The following is a 23,524-nucleotide window of genomic DNA, read 5'->3' as shown; positions in this document are numbered from 1 at the left end:
TGGTGAAGAAATAACCATTACTTGTATCCGTAATTTCACCCTACAAATTTGTACAAAGTGCATGAAGCTGTAAATTGAAAAGCTTAGCAGCATGGTTCGAGTGATCTTTACCAAAATTGGCTAAGTTCTGAGGTAAGCACCCTAGTGGACCAGTATTATGAATCCAAAATTTCCTTGCATGTTGGTCATATAATTTCGGGAACTATTAGGGGAAAAAAAGAAGTCAGAATAGAACATTTTGTCACAGAAAACCCCAGTACATGCAAAGGTTCCTTTTGGCATCACTTAGTTTCCAGTTTTTTTCTTTTTCCTTTCCGAAAACTTAAAATCTGATGCAGAAATGGTGTTTGCAGCAACCCAATTTCTATTTTCAGTTTTTTGAAAAACACTTTCTCAGTTTCTGGAATTTGTGGTAACTAAAAAAAATCTGGTTTTCTAAGTTTCTGAAAGCCATAACCACTCAATGGCCACTACTAGCGCCGCCACCACCCCAGTGGCCCCCTGCCAGCCACCGACCTCCCATGGCCATCATCGCCGCAGCCATTTCTCCGCCACCAAACAATTTTTGGTTTTTCAGATTTTAGAAAAGCTTGGAATTAGTTTTACTTTGCAAGAAAATGTAACCTAAACCATCTCAGAAAGTACGTGGACTAAACTGAAAATATGTAAAAAAAATAATAAGTTATGCTGTATAGCTGGAAGAGTTATGTTATTAGAACCCTTTATTTTGAGAAATCAGCCTATATAATATGCTAAGAAATCAACCATTTAGTTATGCATTTATGATCTAATGTGTCATTAGTAGCTTGCACAGGGCCGGTCCTGACATTTTTTAGATCTGATCAAATGAAAAAAATGGAGCATTCTTTATTAAAAATTAATATATTTTAAACATTAATTATCATTAAAAATTTAATCTACGTGCAATAATTTTTTATAGATATATTCATTAAGCAGTGTGTAAAATCCATCATTAACCTATTTAATTATTTTTCTTGTTATAATATTGTAGAAAGTCATCCTTACATCCCATTGGAACATCAATGTAGGGACTGGGGCCTGGGGCGATCGTCCAATTTGACCTGTCCTAAGGCCGGCCCTGAGCTTGCATTATCGAGGATACATGTACCCAATTATAACACTTGCTTTTCTCTTATAAATCCTTTTGCAAAAGTACTTGACAAATAATGAATCTAAGTGTAAGTTCTTGAAACCTTGAGTCCAGTTTCAAACTCCAACAGAATCATTCAGGGTAGAAGCAATAACTTGGTCCTTTGTTTTGGAAAAGAATGCACCAGCAAGGCTGTTTTGGCCTATATCAAACATGTAAAGTCTTTGACTGAAGAAATCAAACTGAGGAATAGATCTCTTGAATTTGTTGCCTCAAGAAAGCAAAAAAATCTGCATGTTATATGACAAGATCAATTACAAAAAATGGATGCCATGAATCAAAGTATCGGTATTAAGGTATTAAGTACATCTATACATTAAAGTTGGTTTAATGATGGTTTAATTCTTGTATGAGTGTGCAGATGATTATTATGACCATTGGCACCGGATGAAAGTAGTAGTCTGTCCTTTTATCGTGATCAACTGCAATGCCATTTCCTGCCTACAACCCTACACATCAACCCAAACACTATCTTAAAAAAATTAACATTTCTATTTCAATTCCAACCCAATCGAATATTATATTCAAAATCCTGACACTTGCACTTTATGCTGCTTGCACTAACCTTCCATCGGAAATGTTTTGAACTGACTAAATTTTTTTAAACCCTCATAGATCAACAGTAAGCTGCATCTGGATCTTCTATTAAATAACCTGGAAAATGGTAGTCTGTCCATTTAATATGATTAACTACAATATAATTTCTACCCATCAACCACCATGCAATTTCTGTGTATGGTAATCTGGATGATTATCTATTAACTTTGTGTTCTATTGTGAGGAAAGGAACATGTACACTCCAAAAAATTATCAATCCAAATCCCATGCATGCACATATTTTCATGTGAGGTATATGGTGAGTGCATTACCTTATTACCAAAAAAGAAATCAAGGTATAATGTTGGCAGTCATATTAACTAAGAAATCTGGAACAAGCTTATTTCTTTTCCTATGAACTAACCTAGGTTTAGAGAAAAACAGTTCCTAAAAATGTCTCGAATCTTCTGCATTAGATATGAAACAGTGAGTTCCCTCTATCAAATTGCATGCTAATGATCTTCTACTTCTAGTAGAATATGATGGATTACTATTTCTGTAGCATTCTGTTGATTTCCAACTCATGCTTTCCAGCTTTCACTATTAGCAGATACCAGCGTGGCAGCCTTTTGTAATCAAGAATCCTATTACCTGGTTGAAAACAGAGCTAGAGTGATATTTATTAATATCAGCTCCATATAATTTGAATTGTTTCTTATATGTTCAGACCATTAGTGATACACCCTAGGATGAACCGTCCACCATGGATTTGGTGATCCAATAGCAGCCCGACATGTATCCTTGATCAAAGGTGATGAAGCGATGGCTTGGTCTCTGCCATCTGGTCTTTTACGACCATGCTAGAGGAACTCCAAAGTCTTCTATCCATAAGATAACAAGCAGCCAACCCACTCACTGCTCAACAGCCTCCTTCACTCAGTGAGATCTGTAATCTCAACAACTTTGGAATATATAAGCCATTATTCCCTAACCACCAGAACACATCCCCACAACCACCGCTCTTTGACAAACGGCGTACATTTTTGAAGACGACAGATAGCCACCTTCATTTATAAAACTCTACTCCCCAAGACCCTCTAGGAAGCTGAACACTTGCTTTACATGCCTTCTCTGAAAGACTGATTTCATACGAACTAGAATCTATCTCCTCTACAAAACTATGAGTTCTTCTAACTCCATCTCTGCTCTCCATTCCCTGCACGGCATCCTCTGTGCTTCTACTCTTTCCATTCCCTAACTTCAATCTACCATACTTCATACTCGACTCCATCACTAGGCTCTATGTAAAAGCTCAGACTTCTTCTGTCTACTTTCGTAGGAGACTAACTTAGGGATCGGAGGGTCCACCATCAAGGAATCCTACAATGTGAGGACTTTCCTATCTTTGATAGTTTTGCAAGATCTGACTCAAGGGATCGATTGAGGATCTGGTACCAACATCCAACTGAAGGTCCCGACTAACTGTCTTATGATTCTCTCTCTCTTCTGACTCCAGCTTAGTAGTCTGAGTCAACTCAACTCTCCAACGACAACAGATTAGCACTAAAAGAAGGGTCTTACCTTTATCTGAGGTCCTGAGTCATTTTCTCCTCATCATCCGAGTATGAAGACTAAGAAGACTGTGGCGACATCCTTAACCACCATTTCGGAGGTTCCTGTGGAACCCGCTAACCCCGATCAGGGTCATCGAGATCTGCATGTTCTGGAGACGTCGACTACCTCGGTCATCACCTCCAAATAGTTCTAGTAGATTCTACTGCAGGTCCAAGCACTAACCGCCATAGTGCACGGCCTACAGCAGTTGACTCATCAACCTGCTCCAGTGTCGAGCAGTCACCTAGCCCCGATGCACCTTGATCTTCCTCCTCCTTCGAGGAGCCTAAAGCGGAGCAATCAGTTCTACCCCACCAGTTCGGAAGAAGTTCCTCGAGTCTCCCAATCCATCCATCAGAGCCTTGAGCGAGCTTTCCTTCATTGTCAACCTTGACCATCTAATTTAAGAAGAATGACTTGAGTCCCTTGGTCTCACCCTAGGGATAGTGAGCGAGGTAAGGAGTGTGAACCTACTCCTTGTTGCCCAGCTAGACAAAGCAAGAGAAGAGGAGGTGAATTTGGTTATTAAAAACTTTTATAAATTTAAATAAGTGTGTACATATTAGAAATTATGTCCTAAAGTCAATCATTTGACGATTATGCTAATTATAAATATATATGAATTGATCAATAATAAAAGTTATTTGACCTTTTTTATCACAAGGTTATATCTTCTAACGAACTTCTATATTGTGATGAAATTCTTAGGATTACTTTGATCAATAAAAGAGGATTTATCGTGTAGTCCTTAAACTGATTCGCTACCAAACGATATGCTATTAATAGGACGATAGCGATATCAAGTGCAGGTCGTTGTATACCAAATGCATTGGTTGTTCTTGTAACCAAATAGTGTGGAGATACTGGTATGGTATGTAAGTGAGATGTAGAAGTTAAATTTTAAGTTTCTTTGAGTATTATGATCAAAAAGATAAATTATACGGTAACCATATGCCAATAAGTTCTTGAATGTCGCTTCACCATCATTCGATCTATCCGAACGTCAGATTTCATTGCTAGACGCTTACATCGATTAATTTCAAAATCTATTTCTATACTATCGATTTAGGTTCAAACCTATGGAGTCACACTCAAAAGAAATTTTTGATTAATCATGTTGCTGATCAACGATTGAGAATCGTTCAAAGGCTTAATCGTCAATTCGATTGATGATTAACCTTATGCAAAAGTTATAATAAATTTATTCATCAAGTGTTAGTGAATTAATAAAGGATTAATTAGTAATTAAATTATTTATTAGCTTAATTTGATTAAGTAAAGAAGATTAAATGAAATCTAATTGAATTAGATTCAATTAAGTTTGAACCGATTAGGCTATGAAATGATCTAATCGCTAAGGAAGAATTATCCCTGATTTGATCAAGATTTTTCTTCAATCAATTTCTAATTTGATTAAAATTTGATTCAAAATTTATGAACCTAATTAGATTGAATTTTATCTATTTTATTTGGGCTAAGCCAAATGTGATTTGATTTGGATTCAAATAAGGAAACAAAGAGTCCATAGAAGATTGGACTCTTCTTCCTTGTGCACCAAACGCTTAAATATTTTTTGCATGAGATTTTTTTATGCCAAAATGCTCTTTCTCTTCTCTTTCTTACATCCAAATTTGGGTAAGATCTAGTTTTAAATGGTATATTCAAATGAGATTTGAATTGGATACCATATAGATAATGTTTGACATTATCTACAAAGCCTTGCCGCCATCTTATTTTTTTCTCCTTATGTGTGTGATTTTTTGAGAAGATTTTTATCATAGAAAATTAGTTGGAGAATTGATTTACCATGAAAAAATATAGGATGGGGTGTCTCATATTTTTTTGGGCATGTATTGGCATGCGATTGTGAAAAGGTGTGACATCTCTTGGAAGAGTCCAAGATCTCTAGGACTCTTCACCCTACCTTCTTACATGCCAACAAAAGGGGTTTTGTTTTTTGTTTTTATAAGTGTAAGAGACTAGAAGAAGGGCTTTCATAGTGAGAAGTCCTTGGGCAGGGTTCATAATGTAAAAGAGAAGGAGAGTCCTTTAACTTTGGGTGTGTGCAAAAATCTAGTTTCTAGGGTTTTGGTCCTAAGGGTTTGGGAAGAGAGAAAAAATAAGAAAAAAATTATTTTCTTCTCTATCTTTTTTTTAACTCTTCATCTCCTCTAGAAGTCTATCTTCAACTTCTGAAAAGATTTTAGAGATTTGAAGAAAGGATCCAGATCAGCCAAGAAGAAGGTCTTCATGCGAGCTAGCACTCCCGAGAAGATCGATCAGATCGAAACTTTGAGTGGATTTTTCGTAGAGACCGAACGCGTATGTAGCTGTGAGCAACCAACAAAGATTATCCTAACCATGTCTCTCAGTAGCCACGATCGTTGATCCATGCTCAGGTATCGAGTTCTGAACTCAGACAGATGTAGATTTGATTTACTACTTACATCCATGCATGCAGATTTTATCTTTCGAATTTTTTTAGATTTTATATGTAACATATCATATCATAGATCCTAAAGTAAGTTGATTTCATGATTAGATCATATATATATTAGGTTAATATGATTAATCTAATATTTTTTATTGTATTTTATTTCAAAAAAATTTTGAAATACATGCATGAAATCACCTATATTTTTCAACAGTGGTATCAGAGCCTAGGTTCGCTATGATATATTATATGTGTGTATTAAATATAAAATTAATTTTATTTAGATTTAATATATAATATTTTAGATCTAAATTTAATTAATGTTTGATCGCACAAATTGAAATAAGATTGTCCTACTGCAGGGTTTACCCCTTATAGTGAAAAGGTTGTCCTAATTTATGCTGATCGTTGATAAAATCTAATTTTATATATTGTATGTGATATTTATAATGTAATTTAGATGTGATCTAAGATTATAATTATATCTGATATAATTTAGATTAGATCTAAATTCAAGCATATGTGATATGTGATTAGATTAGATGATCTAATTAGCAAGTACTTAGATTGAATTGATCACTAGGCCATCCGATCATAAGAGCAAAAAAGATTTAAAAATTCTCTCTTTCTATTCGATGGGGTGCTCTTATGGTATGTAGGGATACCATGTGATTAAATTTTATGAAAAAGAATGCGAAAGAAAGAACTTATTTTTTCATAAAATCTTAGATTTGTTGTATGTGATACAAAATTGTATGAAAAATAAAAGATATAATCTATATGATTAAAATTATTTTAATCATGAGAAAATAAAATTTTAAATCATAAAAGATTTAAATATGATCTAAAAAGATATTTATGATTGATTTTATTTTAGAATTATGCAATATCTTTCAGATCTGAAACTCCTTGAATCGTACTCGTACAATTACTGAGCCGACCCAATTTTAAACTGAGTTGACCCAATCTCTTTATGTAGTCGGCTCAATATTGATTGAGTCGACCCAATTTCAAAATAAAAAATCTTTTCATAAAATTTATTATAAATTATTTACAAAATAAGAAGGTTGAAATTATTTCAAACCTAAACTTAAACCCATGTTGATGCTGAAACTTAATTAAGAATTAAGTACATAATTGATTAGATCTAGAATTATAATTTAAGATCTAATGATATTGCATAAAATATGGGGACATAGGTTAGCTCAAATCAGATCCTCTTAATTGGGTTAGACCTAAAGTTAGAATCAAAGAGTTAATGGACCATATAAAGAAATTGATTAAATCTAACCAAATATTGAATTAGATTAAATCAGAGTTTCTTTAGAACTAATACAATAGTTGTAGATGGTCAAGTCCATATCTTTGATCAGATCAAATGGACCTTGATTGTGGCTCTATAGTTGAATCCAAATCATTAGGCTGGTCAAATCAAAACTAATTAATCAATTGATGTCTAAGATAAGTTCGACATTTCGATCGATGGTTTTTAATTGAGACCAGCTTACTTAGCCATTTTGATGGTATCTAAGGCAAGGTTGGCAGACCCGCCCACCGATCTCACTTATCTAACCAATTTTATGAATTATATTTTGATTAGATCGTTAAGTGATTCGAGTTGATCCATATCATTAAGATTGATCAGTGTGACTGATCTAGGTGCCATTTCAACCAGCATGACCCTAATCCAATTCAATGACTTAGTGAAGTCAGTGAGAGGATTATGGTTTACTGATTGATCTCTTCTCTTCTCAATTCATAAATTAAATCTTCTTAATTATTAGGTTTCTAAAATGAGATAGTTATGGTGATAACTAAATCATAGCCTCCCATTAAGTTGGGTGATAATGGGTCTATTAGTATGATGATCATTGGAGGCCCAATGGCCTGGTGCTCATCTGCTATTAAAATTATCATTCATAATATGATAACTCAGTCGAGTCTCTTTAGCAAGTAGTCAAATTAACTGGCCAAAATCTAGCCTGATCATTTGGTAGTTAGATTCTTGAGTAGATTCATGTTAATGGTTGGACCTAATTGGGACTTTCAGTGAAGGCCCATCGCCTACTGAAATAAAACTTGAGGCAAAATTAATTACTAAAAATTATTTATTGAAATAATTAGTTAAGAACCTACCCATAGATATATATAGATGAGCCAGCCAAAGTCTGGCTCGTGTGCAGTCTGTGTGGATTCTAATACCCGCTAAGGAATTAGAGTAATTTCTCATATTAGAGGTAGAGGCTACCAATTTGACTAAAATAGTGGGAGAACCTTTAGACTAAAGTTTAAGTCTCTAGGCTTAATCAATTCATAAACATAGATATCTTGTATTTTCTTTTCAGTTATGGATAGATATCTGTTGCTCCGTTCACTGTTTGACAGTGACTGATTTATAGAATCCAACTTCGATAAATGGTATCGAAAGTTGCAAATAGTTCTAGAGCATGAATGAATCTTATATATGATTACGGATCCAGCACTTAATGTTCTCATGTCCAACACACATAATGCAATCAAAAGTACTTTTGAGAAGTGGCCAAATGATCGTACCACCATGGGATATTTTTTAGAGCAGTGAAGAATACGAATTTAGTTATAAATTCAATGATGCTCAATGAGAGAAAATTTTTTAAATATTGAAAGAGTTCTTTCGCACCTTTGAAGGTGTATCTTCAGTAGGACAACAATCCTAAAGAAAAAAAAAAGAAGGTATAAGAGAGTCGTGCTTGGACTGATGAGCCTGAACTGATAAAAAAGTCTAAGATTAACCTAGTCTGGTAGAGTCCCTTGATCTAAATAGACTAAAGAAGATAAATCAGTAAAAGATTATTAGACAAAGTACTTGTATGATAACACCCTGTGATTTCTCTATCTGTGACACTACTATCTGGATATTAGATATTGAAAGTCCATGCAAATTGTTACAATGATTTCAGGTTAGTAGAAAGATTGAAAATAACAGAAGATTTCTGAATGTTGGAGCTGAAAGTTATATTTGAATTCTGGCTTTAGAAATTCTCGAATCCATTTTTAATTTTAATAATATCATTTCGATGATTGTCACCATTATCCATTTTGACGAATGTAATTTTCATAAGCCTTCTGGCTAAGGATGGATTTACATTGTCAGCATAAAATAATTTTTGTGATATCATTATAGATGATGTCAAAATCATAGTGGATAACTCAGAAATGATATTTATATAGTTTGTTAGTGTAATGTACATATTAATCAAACGTCCTAAAGTAGATTATGTCATAAATACCTATCTTGGTAATTTAGGCTCAATCATTTGATAAGAATAGAATCAATAGGAGATAATTTTCGAAGTCAATAATTATGAATCATTATCAACCTGTCAATCCTATCTCCTTAGTAAGATGATCAAGTCACCTTTTGCTTGAAAAGATAAACGAGCCAATAATTTTTTGAATCTGATACATACTGATGTATTGAATCTATGAACATATTTGGCATAAATTTGAATTATTCAAAATATTTAAATAATTTTTTAATAAGATAGAGAAATAAACTGAAAAGAGTATTGAAACTCTTCGGTTAGACCAAAGAGGAGAATGCCTTTCAGGTGAGTTTTGACATATCTAGAAGAGAATAGAATTCTCTTATTGAAATCAACTTTGTTAGACATAGTTCGATCCATGATGGGGTTTACCAGTTTGTCAGTCTCTTTTTAAGATTATGCTCTTGAGACTACTTATCATGTTCTGAATTAGATTTCGAAACTAATCAGTCGCAAGGACTCCATATGAGATATGGACTTGGCGTAAACCGATACTTTCTTGCCTTAGAGTTTGGGAGTGTTTGTTTTATGTCAAATATTTGTAGACCGATCAATTTGGATCTCGATCCTATATATATTATTTTATAGGATAATCCTAAAGAATCTAAGAGATATAACTTCTATCTTGCTAAAGAACAAAAGTTGTTCAGTACTTTTTTTAGAAAAGAAGTATCTTGATGAAGGAACTGATGCCTTTAATGTAGAACTTATGAAGTTCGACAGATAGAAGAACCGACACAATCTAGTAAACCCATAGAACTGGATTTGATTAGATGAAACCCAAAATCCATTGTAGAAGCACCATTAAGGAGATCCAATAAAGTACCATATCTATTGGATAGATACTTTGGTTTCTATGGGAAGATTGATGGCACATATAAAGATAATCACACTAGGAGTGGCCACTGCAGCTGCTGCAAGAGGTCGAGTCGATAGGCTTCACTAAATATATCTTTATCTTAAAGCTCATCGACCTAATGTGCTTAGTCATCCTAGCCATCCCAGCCTTCCTACTCTACTCTTAGACCACCATTTAGGACATACGCTAGGTCTAATGTAGGCTATTTAGTACACCCTACAAGTCTATCTAGTAGGATTAGGAGTAGTGCCTTATCTTCTAGAGCCCACTCTCCCTCACCTATAGACCTTCCCTCTAATAAGGACTAGGTTTGGGTTTTCTAGATGTTCCTTAGGTGATGTAAATTTCACTCAATGTATTGCTAATGTATTGTTGGTATACTATATTGGATCTCTTTTGGCACACAGTAAACTTATTTTGCTTGTAAAGATACATATTTATACAAGGCAATGAAGTCTTTCCTTTATATATCTCTTATAATATTTTTATATATTATCCTTTTGATTGATGACTAAAAGGGAAAGAGATATGGTATCATGAAATCTTAAAGCAAATAATGAATAACCAAAAAAATAATAAATAACTTTAGCACAATTATTGAATTAATGAATAACTTAGAGCACAATTAATGAAGACTACAATTATTGAATTATTGAAGAATCAATGAAGTAGGCATAATGGTGCATTACTAATTCTTGCTCAAATTTTTTGCTCTGATATATTTGTTTTAATTTAACTCTAATACATTGGTTCTGATACAACTTGCACCTTTTAATCCACCTCAACTGTGATACATTATGCCTTGATATACATTATGCCTTGATACCTCTATTTTGATTTCCTTTTGTTTTGATACATTATTGATCTTATTACACTTAATTATGCTTAATTCATACTTGCCTTGATACATTACCTTGCATATGCCCTTGAATCTCTTAAATCAAATAGATAAAATTATTTTAATACAAGAATATTAACTATATTATTTGCTTGCACTGAAAATTTTATTATCATCAAAAAGGAAGAGATTATTGACCCAAAGATTGTTTTTAATGAATACAAAATATTTAAGGACTTGTTTCGACACTAATGAATTATTGAAATTTTTATGTAGATAGTTTTAGAAAGCTAAAATTATTCATGAAAGGCATGTACTAATTGATAGATTTTGAAAGCAAAAGAGGATGATTGGATAAAGTTACATTATGAAAAATCAAGAGAAAGAGACTAAAAGTTGACCCTTAGATTCAAAGAGTCGACTCTAACACGTATTTTTGAAGTGACACAGAATCGAAATCGACCCCTATTTAACTACGAGTTGACTCTCTCAATCAGATAAAAAGCTGAAGTTTCAATGCCAAACCTTAAGTCAACTCCCTCAAGAAAGATAGAGAAGTATTTCTGTAGAATAGTCTTTGAGCCGACTTCTACTTTCTTCGAGCTGACTTCTAGTTTACATGAGTCGACTCTTACTTTGTCTCGAGTTGACTCAATTATGGTTGATAACTATAATGATCAGTTCTATAAAAATTTTAGATTTTTTTCAAATGATTTCTAGTGACTAATTTTAAGAATTTTTTTCTTAAAATTCTTTTTCAAATTGGAGTAGTCGGCTTTGAAGTGTCCCGATTTGCTACACTCGTAGCATAATGGCTGCTCCCTATCCTTTTCTTTATCTTTGCTTGACTCATCTTTGACTGATGGCTTCTTCTTAAATTCTTGCCTTCTTCTCCTTATGAATTTCTTAAATTTTTTTATAATCAAGGCTATATCCTCATCCTTATTATCCTCTTCAGTAGACTCCTCTTCTTCTTCATCATATGCAACAGATTTGAGAGTGATTGTCTTTTTTTTCAGCCTTCATCTTCATTATGCTGCTTCATTGCCAATTCATGTGTCATTAGGGATCCAATCAGCTCTTCCAATGGTAGCTTGTTCAAGTCCTTTATCTCTTGTATTGCTGTGACCTTTGCTTCCTAAGATTTTGACAAGGATCTAAGAATTTTTCTCACCAAATCACTATTAGAGTATGCTCTACCAAGACTTTTTAAATCATTAATAATATCTTTGAAGCGTGTAAATATTTCAGTGATTAATTCAGTAAGTTTCATTTTGAAAAGCTCATATTAGTACACTAGCATGTTAATCTTCGATTCTTTTACTTGATTTGTACCCTCATAAGTAATTTCAAGTATATCCCAAATTTTTTTTACTAAGTTGTAAGTAGAAATTCGGTTACACTCATTTGCATGCAAGGCACAATATAAAACATTTATAGCCTTGGCATTTAGCTGAATTGATCTTTTATCTTCTTCACTCCAATTCTTTTTAAGTTTGGGGATGCTATCCATTGATTATGACACTCTATATATCATAATCAAGAGCTTGAATGAAAATTTTCATGCAAATTTTTCGATATGTATAATTTGTGCCATTGAAAAGAGGTGGTCTATTAGCGGATTACCCTTCGGTAAGTGAACCTCCCAATTATGTTACTATAATCTTTACCTCTTGATCGTTAGATCAATATTCTAGCAAGAACTAAGCTCTAGTACCACTTGTTAGCCAACTAGATAATCCAAAGGGGGGGTGAATTGGGTTATTAAAAACTTTTATAAATTTAAACAAGTGTGTGCAGTACTGAAATGTATAAAAGCAAAAGCTGCAGCAAATTAAAGATCTGAAAGCAAATATCGAAGAAGAGCAAAATCACACATACACAAATATAATAAATTTATAGTGGTTCAGTATGCTTCAAGCACTTATATCCACTCCTCAAGTGACCCCTTGAAAATTTTCACTATAATCAACTTGATTATAGTGAGTTTGTTTTCACTGAGCTCACAAACTAACCCAATTGGTTTTCACACAAGTCAACCAATCAAAACTTTTATAAGCTTTATCCTAAAGCTCCCTCAAACTAATCCAAGTTTGATATAAATCAACCCTTCGAGTTTCAACCCCTGCTGAAACTTTTACAGCAAATATAGAGAAGAAATTCAGTACAACAATAAAAAATCCTATAGCGATTGATTTGTTGTCATTGAAGCTCTCTTTTGAGGATGCTTTGAATGTCAGCAATGAATGCTCATGCTTCTCCTTGAATGCACTCAGAAAAATTAAGAGAAAATTGATTGAAAGTAGGTGGACTCTCTTGAAAGCTATTGAATGCTCAAAGTGCTCTTTTTCTCATGAACAATTCTCTTCTCTTATTTTCTTGCACATCCTTTTATCTCTTAATTATTCCCTCTAAGCTCTGATTGATTAGAACTCAATTCTAGCCATTTTTTATCATTGGTGTAAAAAATAGCCATTAAAAATTTTTTCTGCATAAAGCTAGGCTTCTACAGAATTAGCCGTTATGTCTGTCAGACGACGTCGAGTCGGCTTGAACTATAATCTTTAAAAATCAATATTCTATCCTATTAAGAGAGCCAGTTTGGGTCTTGCTTCGAGCTGGCTCGAGCTGCAGAACTAGAATTTCAACTTTCTGTCCACTGAAAGGGCTGGCTCGAATTTGTCTTGAGTTGACTCGAACTACAAGCTTGAAAATACTTCTTTCTATCGACCTGAGAGCTGGCTCGGATCTTGTTTCGAGCTGATTTGACTCTATGCCAAGCCAAAGGATCAGGGTGTTCCATGCCAGAGCTGGCCCGATTCTTGGGTGGGTAGGCTTTAAATCTTTAGAAGATTTTTTTTATGCCGAAAGTCTTCAAAATTAATTTTACTTGACTCAATTAATCTTCAATTACACTTGGAGTCTTTCAACGGTATTTTTCCTCCACAAAAATATTCTTTGACATGCTTGAAAAATATTACTATCAAATTATGCTCTAATATTTTGTAATCATCAAAATCATTCCTGAGGACAATACTCCTCTTTCTTCTTCACTCTCTTCTTCCTGACAAGACTTCTCTACGAGCAAATCTATGAGTCGCTGACCCTAGAGGAGGCCCAAACAGCAAAATGAGCTAGATCGAAAGATCCACGAGTTAGTTTCAAGAGGAGAGCCCATGTTCACTATTCGTCCTCCTTTCATGGAACATATCATGAGGGAGCTGATCCCTCATCGCTTCAAGGCACCAAAAATGGGGGTCTATGGTGGCACCATGGACCCCTATGACCACTTGAAGAGCTGCAATACCCTCATGTTGCTGTAGGGGGCCTCAGATGCTCTGTTGTGCAAGTCTTTTCCTGCCACTCTCCAAGGTGTTGCTCCAGACAAAATCCATCCACTCTTTTGAGGAGTTTGACTGTAAGTTTGCTGTTCAATTTTAAAGTGGCAGGAAGCCAAGAAAGGGCATAGATGCCCTCTTCTTTACCAAGCAGGAAGATGAAGAATCCTTCCAAAGCTACATGAGTTGCTTCAAAGCAGCCATATTAGAAATTCGTGATCTGGACCACTCAATCATGATGTCAGCCCTCAAGAAGGGGCTGAAGATAAATAGCTTCTACATCTCCCTCTTGAAGAGGATTCCCCATGACTTCACTAAGCTCCTCACCCATGCTGACAAGTACATCAACAGTGAGGAGGGGATGGTAGAAAAATAGAAGGAGAAGGCAGAGCAAAAGAGGACTAGGGAGGATCACCCTTTTCCCCAGTCGAAAAAGCAAAAATACAATAGGAAGCCTCCCCATCGATCCTAGAGCCCTTGATATTTTGAAGACTTCACACCTTAGAATGCTCCTCAGAGGCCAATTTTTTATGAAAATCAAAAATCAAGACATCCTTCAATGGCCAGCAAAGATGAGTCCGCGATCCCAGCATGATCGAACAAAGTATTGTCATTTTTATCAGGACCATGGTCATGACATCGAGGATTGTTTCCAATCGAGGAAGAAAATAGAAGCCCTCATCTGATGAGGTTATTTGTGAAACTTCATCAACCATCTAAAGGATGCCAAGGCGTCCTCTGAGGCATCGGGCTGCAAACTCAAACCCCACATCCGAGCCTTAGATCAACAACAGACCTATTATTGGGGTCATCCATACCATCATGGGAGGATCCATGGCAGGATCCATGGCTGGAGGTGAGAGTTTGTCCACCAAGAATGCCTATGCCCATGCAATCTAGGTGGGGACCCCTGCATCGAAGAGGCAGAGGTCAAATAAAGCCATCTCCTTCTCGGACGTTAATGTTGAAAGTATCCGGACCCCTCATGATGATACTATAGTTATTTCTATGATCACTGCAAATTATAATATAAAAAAAATTTTGATAGATAATAGAAGCTTGAATCTACCCATGGATCAGCTCTGAAAGATCAATTCCCCCTTAGTTTTTTGGATGATGCCATCTCCATAAAAAGTGTTGTAACCCTACTTGTGACTGTAGGGCAGGCTCTGAGGTAACCCACGATCATGCTTGACTTCTTGGTAGTGAAGGTAGCCTCGATTTACAATGCAATTTTGGAATGACCTAGCTTAAATGCTTTTCGAGCCATCGTCTCTACCTACTATCTGTTGGTAAAGTTTCCTACCACCCAGGGCATGGGTGAGCTTCGAGGTGATCAGGATCTGGCCAAGGACTGCAACATCACCCCTCTCAAGGGCAAGAGGCCTAGAGAGGCCATGCCATCGATAGCGTAACACCTATAAATGAAGGAAAGTAGCAGTGCAAAGAGCTGACCAAGCAACTTATTTCGATCCACCTACGTGAGTCTGACCCTAGTAGAATGGTCCAAATCGGATCATGACTAGAGAGGCCTCCTAGGCCAAGCTCCTTAGCTTCTTCAGGCCAACTCTAATGTTTGTGCATGGTCAGCCAAGGACATGCCTGGCATTGACCCGAAGGTTATGGTGCAACATTTGTATGTTGACCGACTGTATCGACCAGTGTGGCAGAAGAGGTGGAGCTTTGTCCTTGAATGCCAGCAAGCCATCAAGCAAGAGATGGATACGCTCCCAGTAGTAGGCTTCATTTATGGAGTGGACTATCCTGAGTGGCTAGCAAATGTCATCCTCGTCAAGAAGGCAAACGGCAAATGGTGGATGCGTGTAGACTTTACTGATTTGAATAAAGCTTGTCCAAAAAATAGTTTCTCTTTATCCAGGATAGACCAACTCATCGATGCCACTGCAAGGCATTAGATACTCAGATTCATGGATGTCTTCTCTGGATATAACCAAATCTAGATGGTGCCCGAGGAAGACATCTTTCATCACAGATCAGGGGTTGTACTGTTATAAAATTATGCCTTTTGGCCTTAAGAATGTAGGAGCCATCTACTAGCATCTTGTCAACAAGATCTTTAAAAATCAAATTGATCACAACATGAAGGTCTATGTAGATGACATGCTAATAAAAAGCTGCCAGACAAAGCAATACGTGGCTGATCTCAAGGAAACCATTCAAACCCTGAGGAAGTATCACATGAAACTTAATTCGAGCAAGTGCACCTTCGAGATAGCCCCAAAAAAGTTTCTTGATTTTATGGTTAGCCACCATAGGATCGAGGCAAATCTAGAGAATTCGAGTCATCTTGGAGATGCCACCCCCAAGGACTCAAAAGAAAGTGTAGTGCCTCATAAGATGTGTGGTTGCACTGAGCAGATTTCTGATGACATCGATAGAGAAGTACTTGCTATTCTTTAAGGTCCTGAAACAGATCAAGGACTTTCAGTAGACGGCCAAATGCCAAGCCAACTTTGATCAGCTTCTGGAGTATCTTGCCTCAGCTCCTCTCTTGACTAGACTGTCTATCGGGGAAATATTGTACTAGTACCTCACTGCCTCCCCTGTAGTCATACGCTCGATCTTGTTTGGGAAGAAGATGCCATGCAGAAGCCAATCTATTACACCAGTAGGGTGCTATAAGATGTAGAGACTAGATACCCCAAGATGAAGATTGCCTATGCTTTGGTGATCTCGGTACAGAAGCTCCAACCTTACTTTCAGGCGCACTCCATCACCATGCTGACTGATCGATCCCTAAGGTAGGTCATGCAGAAGCTCAATTCCTCAAGGAGATTGACCAAATGAGCTGTGAAGCTTGGAAAGTTCGCTATTCATAATTGGCCTCAACCATCCATCCAGGCCCAAGCTCGAGCAAATTTTCTTGTGGAGTGTACACTCCCAAAGAGATTGAGGCCACACCAGAATCTTCTACCTTAGTGCTTGCAATCCTGTAGATGCTGCATATTCATGGATTGTCTAACCTAGAGGCACCAGTGCTGAGTTGATTTTCACCAGTCCTAACGGTATTATAGAGAAGCGAGCCCTCCATTTCAGCTTCAAGACTTTAAATAATGAAGCAAAGTATGAATCACTCTTGGTCAGACTGAGACTCACTCGAGAGCTCAGAGTTCTGCATCTTCAAATCCTTAGTGACTCTATACAGGTGGTTGGCCAGGTTCGAGGGGAGTACGAGGCAAAGGCACCCTCCATTGGAAAGTATCTATAGAAGGTATAAACAATAATCTCTTCTTCCAATAAATTTGAGATTTTGCAGACATCCAGGTTGGAGAATACTTGGAGGGATCTGCTATCAAAGGTGGTGGCCTCAGAATATAATGATATTCAGAGGTTGACGAGTACAAGGCAAAGGCACCCTCCATTGGAAAGTATCTATAGAAGGTACAAGAAATAATCTCTTCTTCCAATAAATTTGAGATTTTGCAGACATCTAGGTCAAAGAATACTTGGAGGGATCTGCTATCAAAGGTGGTGGCCTTCTTGATCTTTTCTTCATTGTGTTGTCTCATGGTCAATTCATGCATCATGAGTAATCCAAAAAGCTCCTCTAAAGGTAAAGTATTCAGATCTTTTGCCTCTTGAATTGCGGTGATCTTTGCTTCCCATGCTCTTGATAGAGACCTAAGAACCTTTCTCACAAGATCACTATTAGAGTAAGATTTGCCAAGGCTTTTAAGATCATTTATAATGTTAGTAAAATAAATAAATATTTAGATAATAGACTTATCAAGTTTTATTTTAAAGAGTTCATATTTATGGACAAGCATATTAATTTTTGATCCTTTGACTTGACTAGTACCTTCATGTGTTACATCTAGCCTATCGTAAATTTCTTTAGCAGAATTACAAATTGAAATGCGATTAAATTCAGTTTCATCTAGAGCATAATACAATACTTAGAATTAAGTTGAGTCAATTTCTTATCAACTTCATTCTATTCATTTTCAGGTTTGGTTGATTCCACACTTTCAATTAATTTAGTAGGTGTGTGTAGTCCATTAACTATGATACTTCACATATCATAGTCGAGTACTTGAATAAAAATATTCATCCGAGCTTTCCAATATATGTAGTTAGATCCATTAAAAAGTGAAGATTAATTTGTGAATTGCCCCTCAATAAGTAAAGCATTGACTTGAGTTGTCATAGATCTTTAGCTCTTGATAGTAAAATCAAGAAGGAACTAGAGCACCGGATGCTGATACCACTTGTTGCCCAACTATACAATCCAAGAAGGAGGTATGAATTGGATTGTTAAAAATTTTAATGAAGAGTGAACCACAAAAATGTGTTAAGAGATTGAAGTGTAATGTGCAATGGCAATAGTGAACAGTGAATTGAATAATAAAACTAGTAGGCAAGAGAATAACACAAAAAATGCAAGAAGAAAAAACAAGTCATCATAAATAAGGAGGATTTATAGTGATTCAGTACCAACCTTGCACCTACATCTACTCTCCAAGCTCTTATTTAAAAATTCTAATCCACTAATCGTATGCAACAATTACAACATCGGATCCTACCGACCCTAGCTTTTCAAGTTAGACACTTATTTATTTGGTACAAGCCAACCTAATACACTCCGATTTAAGGCTCGGATCAATCTTTCTCAAGTTTTAAAACCTTCAAAACTTTTACACATAACAGCAAGTAAGAATAAAAAAAATGACAATGTAAATCAGATTTAGCCCCTTAATGAGCATAATAAAATATTAAATATACTTTACTCTATATAGGAGAAGCCTTTAAGAACATCCTCAGATGGAATAAAGAGTTGAAACTCTTTTTGAGAGGTGGTAGAGCTTCAAATGAAGACTTCTTTGTCTTGGAGCTAAAATTTCTTTTCAATCCTTTTTTTCCTTGATTTTTCTTTCATTTTCTCTCATTTTGAATGCCTTTATACCCTCAATTGGTGCTGGAGAAAGTTTAGTAGCCGTTTAGAGCTATTAGAGAATGATTATGGAGCATTAAATACGTTAAAAGCAAACTAAAAAACTAGTCATTACGCAAGTTTCTGTCTCAAGGATTGACCAATGGGTCATCCTCTGCGACAAAACAGAAACACTCCATTTCTGTTTTTGACTTGCAGAACAACAGAGGTCGACCCATAGATCATCCCCTAGTGTAGAGGTCGACCCATGGTCATCCCTTTTTGCGTGCCGACCAAAAATAGCATGCCAGTGATCCCATTTCAAAAAGAGTCGATCTAGGGGCCGTCTCTTTTTGCCCAGACTTGATTTTCTTCAATTTTTGACTTCTAAAGCTTTTAAAATTGCCTCCAAACGATCTGAAGTCATCTTGAATATACTTGAGGCTTCCGAATAATATCATTTTTATCTCCAACTTGATGAATTTACAACTTTGGCCTTCTCTATGCATCTTTATCAATTCAAAATTCTATTCTTGAATTTTTTGAAATATACACTTGAGCTTCTCCAAGGATAAAAATCATTAGTACTCCTTTCAAATATTTTATGATCATCAAAATCAATTCTTGGGGCAATAACAAGAAGAGAGAAAATCAATGATGTGCATGAGGTGCCGCATAAGCTGAGCCGCTTCCTTCCCTAGCTAAAAAGGGAGAGGGGGTGTTCCACTAAGGATGCTAGTTCATTTTCTCTCCTTAGTTGAAGAAAAGGGACTAATCTTTCTTGCAAAGGACCTGCATATATAAATCAAACATGACAAAGTCCCTTCTCATGGGTTGGTTCACAAATAAAACACAATAAACCCTCCACCTTAGCCTATATCACAAAGCAAGGCCAAACAAACCTCTAAGCACTATTCTAGTAGCCTATAGGCCAAGTCCACACTTGGTTAACCTTGTAGAGGACTAGCTAAAGTCATCCAAACAAACCTCTATAAGAAAAAGAGTTGGAAATCCTAATCATCGGATTCCCAAAATATTTTCTAACAAACAAACATGAAAATGGAAAGAGATGAAATAAAATGCAAAACAAGATTTCCCTTGCAAGTAGGGCAATATTTATAACACTCTAGTATAAATTGTTCCTTTGGCAAAAGCATGGAGAAAGTGTGGCTTTCTTCTATCTCCTTATATAGGCCTTTTTTTATATTCTTTTAGGTCATCAGAAAATATATTCCAAGCAGCACACAAACTAATGTCTCTAGCAAATGGATAAGAAATCCAAGCACTTATATGGAAACACAACCAAACAAATCAAAGAAGGACCAAGATTTAAACTCCCAATATGTGCCAAACAGATAAAGAGCATGATATAGCACTGTAGACTAATCGATATTACACCACACCAATATGTGCTACTCTATTTCAGACCAGACCATCAAAGACCCTTTTTTCGTGGATCTTGTTTTGGCCTCATTTGATGCACGAGTCTGTCTTTTCAAGGCTTTGGATACCCAATCATAGGATCAGTAATATTTACAATGCAAAATCACCATCATCCTACATAAACCAAAGTTTAGAAATCATCTTTTGACCCTTAATAAGGAAAGATCAAGCTGTTATTAGGTCATTTTTATGATTAATTTGTGATTTTTATATTTAAGACCCTTAATAAAAAGTGACCATGGATCAAAGATCAACAGGTAAACAACTTGGTTTAGCTGCAGGATTCATAAGTCTAATAAGAAGAGAACACATTTAAATTCTCTGAGAGAACATGTGAAGCATCACCAAGAGCACATAAGGGCAGCATCTTCCAAACTTAACTTACTGATCAATTATATTTTGATATCATTTTCAACAACCATCCTTTCTGCACTAATTACTGACTTTGGTTTCCTCTTCTCTCAATAAATAGTAGAGAAATTGGCATACTATACCATGATGATAGCACAAAGAATAAATGTACACCCATGCTGCATGTGAAACAAAAGAAATCAAAGCATGAACACGGAGCTTCTCAAAAATTGAAGGTAGCAACACCCAAGGGGATAAAAGAAATACTCAGAGAAATAATGACTAATGGATTTACAATATGAAATTTCTAAATATTTCTTAATCTTTTGTTAATATTCTGCCCCCATTAGGGCTGGAACTGGGCCGGGCTATACCCCGTCTGAGCCCAGCCCAAAAAATTTTTTGGGCTTCGAACCGGGCTTAGGCCCAATTATTTTGAGAAAACAACAGGCCCGAGCTAGGCCCGAGCCCAATTGGGCCAGTCCGAGCCCTCCCTTATCATCTCCCACCTCTCCCGGCTCTCCAACATCACCTCCTCCCCCACCTCCTCGACCTTCTCCCCAGCCTCCTCGATCTCACGATCGATGCCACAGGAGCTCCCACCTCTCCGACATCACCGACACTGACCCTGATGATGCCCAACCTCTTGACCTCCTCCCCCACCTTCTCGACCTCGCGATCGATGCTGTCAGAGCTCCCACCTCTCGAACATCGCCAACCCTAACAATGCCCAGCCTCTCGACCTCCTCCCTCGCCTCCTCGACCTCACGATCGATGCCATCCGAGCTCCCACCTATTGCTGCTGGAGAGCCCACCTGTAGCCCCCGAGCCTACCGATCAGCCGCACTGCTCCTCCGTCAGCCACTGCATGTTCACCTTGATTGCTGCCGCCACCGCCACATATTTCGCCTAGATCTCTGTCGGTAGTGCAGGAGGAGGCAGTGGCTACAATGGCAATCGCGGTGGCCATGGACCAGATGGCTAGGAGTCCGAGCAAGGGCTTTTCGGCTTTGTTTTTTTTTTTGGTGAGAAAACATCGGGAGAGATCGAGGCGAAGTGAAACATCGGATCGGGGCTTAGGTTTGAATCTAATAAACTAAACCAATTAGCATTAATTAATTAGGATCGAGCTAACTCAAGTTGGGAATCGAACTAAATCAATTTTAGTAGGAGATTGGATTGGGCCAGATATTCGTGTTGAACTTTAGGTTAGGCTCAGGCTGGGCCTGGGCCAGGCCAAAGGTCTACCCGAGTCAAAACGGGGCCTATTCTTTTGACCCGAGCTTAGCCTGAATAGTTTCAGACCGAGCCCGAAGTCCGACCTAAAGCCAGTCCGATCCAATGGGCCTTGGACTGGCCCGAGCCCACTTCCAGCCCTAGCCCCCATTATTATTCTAACATAACACCACAATCTGTTCTTAGAAGAATGGAATAAACATCAAAAAAAATCAGGAGAATGTTTTCTTGTTACTGAGATCCTTGATCGATTAGAGCTGATGGTGGCAATGGCTTCCCAAGATCCTCGATCAATATTCCTTAGATCATATTCGATATATATATATATATAAGTAAAATAACAACCATTGGATCAAGCTCGAGAGATTGTGGTTTTTAGAATCAAACCTCTCAGAGTGATCCCATGATGGCAGCGGTGGTGGAGGAGTGTAGCAGTAGCAGCTAGATTTGGGATCGGAGGAGGAGAGGAAGAATCGAAGGATGAGGACTGGAGGAGAGGTGAAATCGAATGAGGAGCTCGAAGGAGGAGGAATCGAATGAGGTGGATTGGAGGATGGGAGAAGGTCAAAGGAGGAATCGGAGGAGCTGGTGAGGAGTGGTGGGATCAATGGAGAGAAGTTGGGATCGAAGGATGAGGAGGAGAAAAGATTAGGGCTACCGATTGGCGGTGGGGATATATGGTTTCCAATGATGCTTATTAGCATCATCTTCTTCTTCCTTCCAAACAATGCTTATAAGAGTCATTTATGCCCACTCATTTATGATGCTAAGCGAACTAGCATTGTAAGGGATATCAAAATATTTTTACAATGCATATACGTATCGCTAAATTATAATACTAATAAAAAGTATCGGCAATCTATTGTGCGGAAGAATATTTGCAGAGGGAAGCATCGACATATTAAGCCGGCAAAGCCCCTTTATCCTATATTGATCGAATCCTCTCGTAAGTATTTTAGTAATAAATTATGTCAAGGCAGCACATTCAAAAGTATGGTAAACAATGCACTTGGCTAGCACTCCACATCGTTCACCATATAAGATTTGGTTTTCAAAAAAGTAGTAGGTTGTTACCAAAAAAAAAAAAAAATACTAGGTTATATGTATATCACTATAAAGGATAATTTTTTCAACAATACAGATTATGATGTGACTGATATAAATACACCACATAAGATTTGGCTTAAAAAAAAGGTGGCAAGTTATAAATACATTACTAAGGGTGGCAATCTTATCAACGAAATAGATTATGATAAGACTGATATAAATTCTTGTCGTCGACACTTAGAAACCGAGGAAATACAAAACAAACACAGTTTGAGACTAGGTAGTCACCTTTTTTGCCTCATTGCCTCAAGATGCTTATTATAAGACCCAGTTGTCCCATGGTTATATTGCCAAACCTCTATTTTATGCTCTTTTAACATATCCAACTTTAAGATAAAATCACCTATTTTGTCATGCTTGATGACCAGTGGTGGTGTGCCTATCATTGAGTTTCAAGCAC

General features: G+C 36.7%; 1 pseudogene; it reads right to left on the bottom strand.

Annotated features, from left to right (window-relative positions):
* The window catches only part of LOC140859293 (GDSL esterase/lipase At1g54790-like), a 213,625-nt pseudogene extending 210,626 nt beyond the window's left edge, over positions 1-2,999 (bottom strand).
* Between the last annotated feature and the right edge of the window lie 20,525 nt (positions 3,000-23,524).

Source organism: Elaeis guineensis, chromosome 7 (assembly GCF_000442705.2).
Source record: "Elaeis guineensis isolate ETL-2024a chromosome 7, EG11, whole genome shotgun sequence".
In the NCBI taxonomy this organism is placed as follows: Eukaryota; Viridiplantae; Streptophyta; class Magnoliopsida; order Arecales; family Arecaceae; genus Elaeis; species Elaeis guineensis.
The sequence above is the reverse complement of the archived record's forward strand: the minus strand, read 5'-3'. Positions and strand labels throughout refer to the sequence as shown.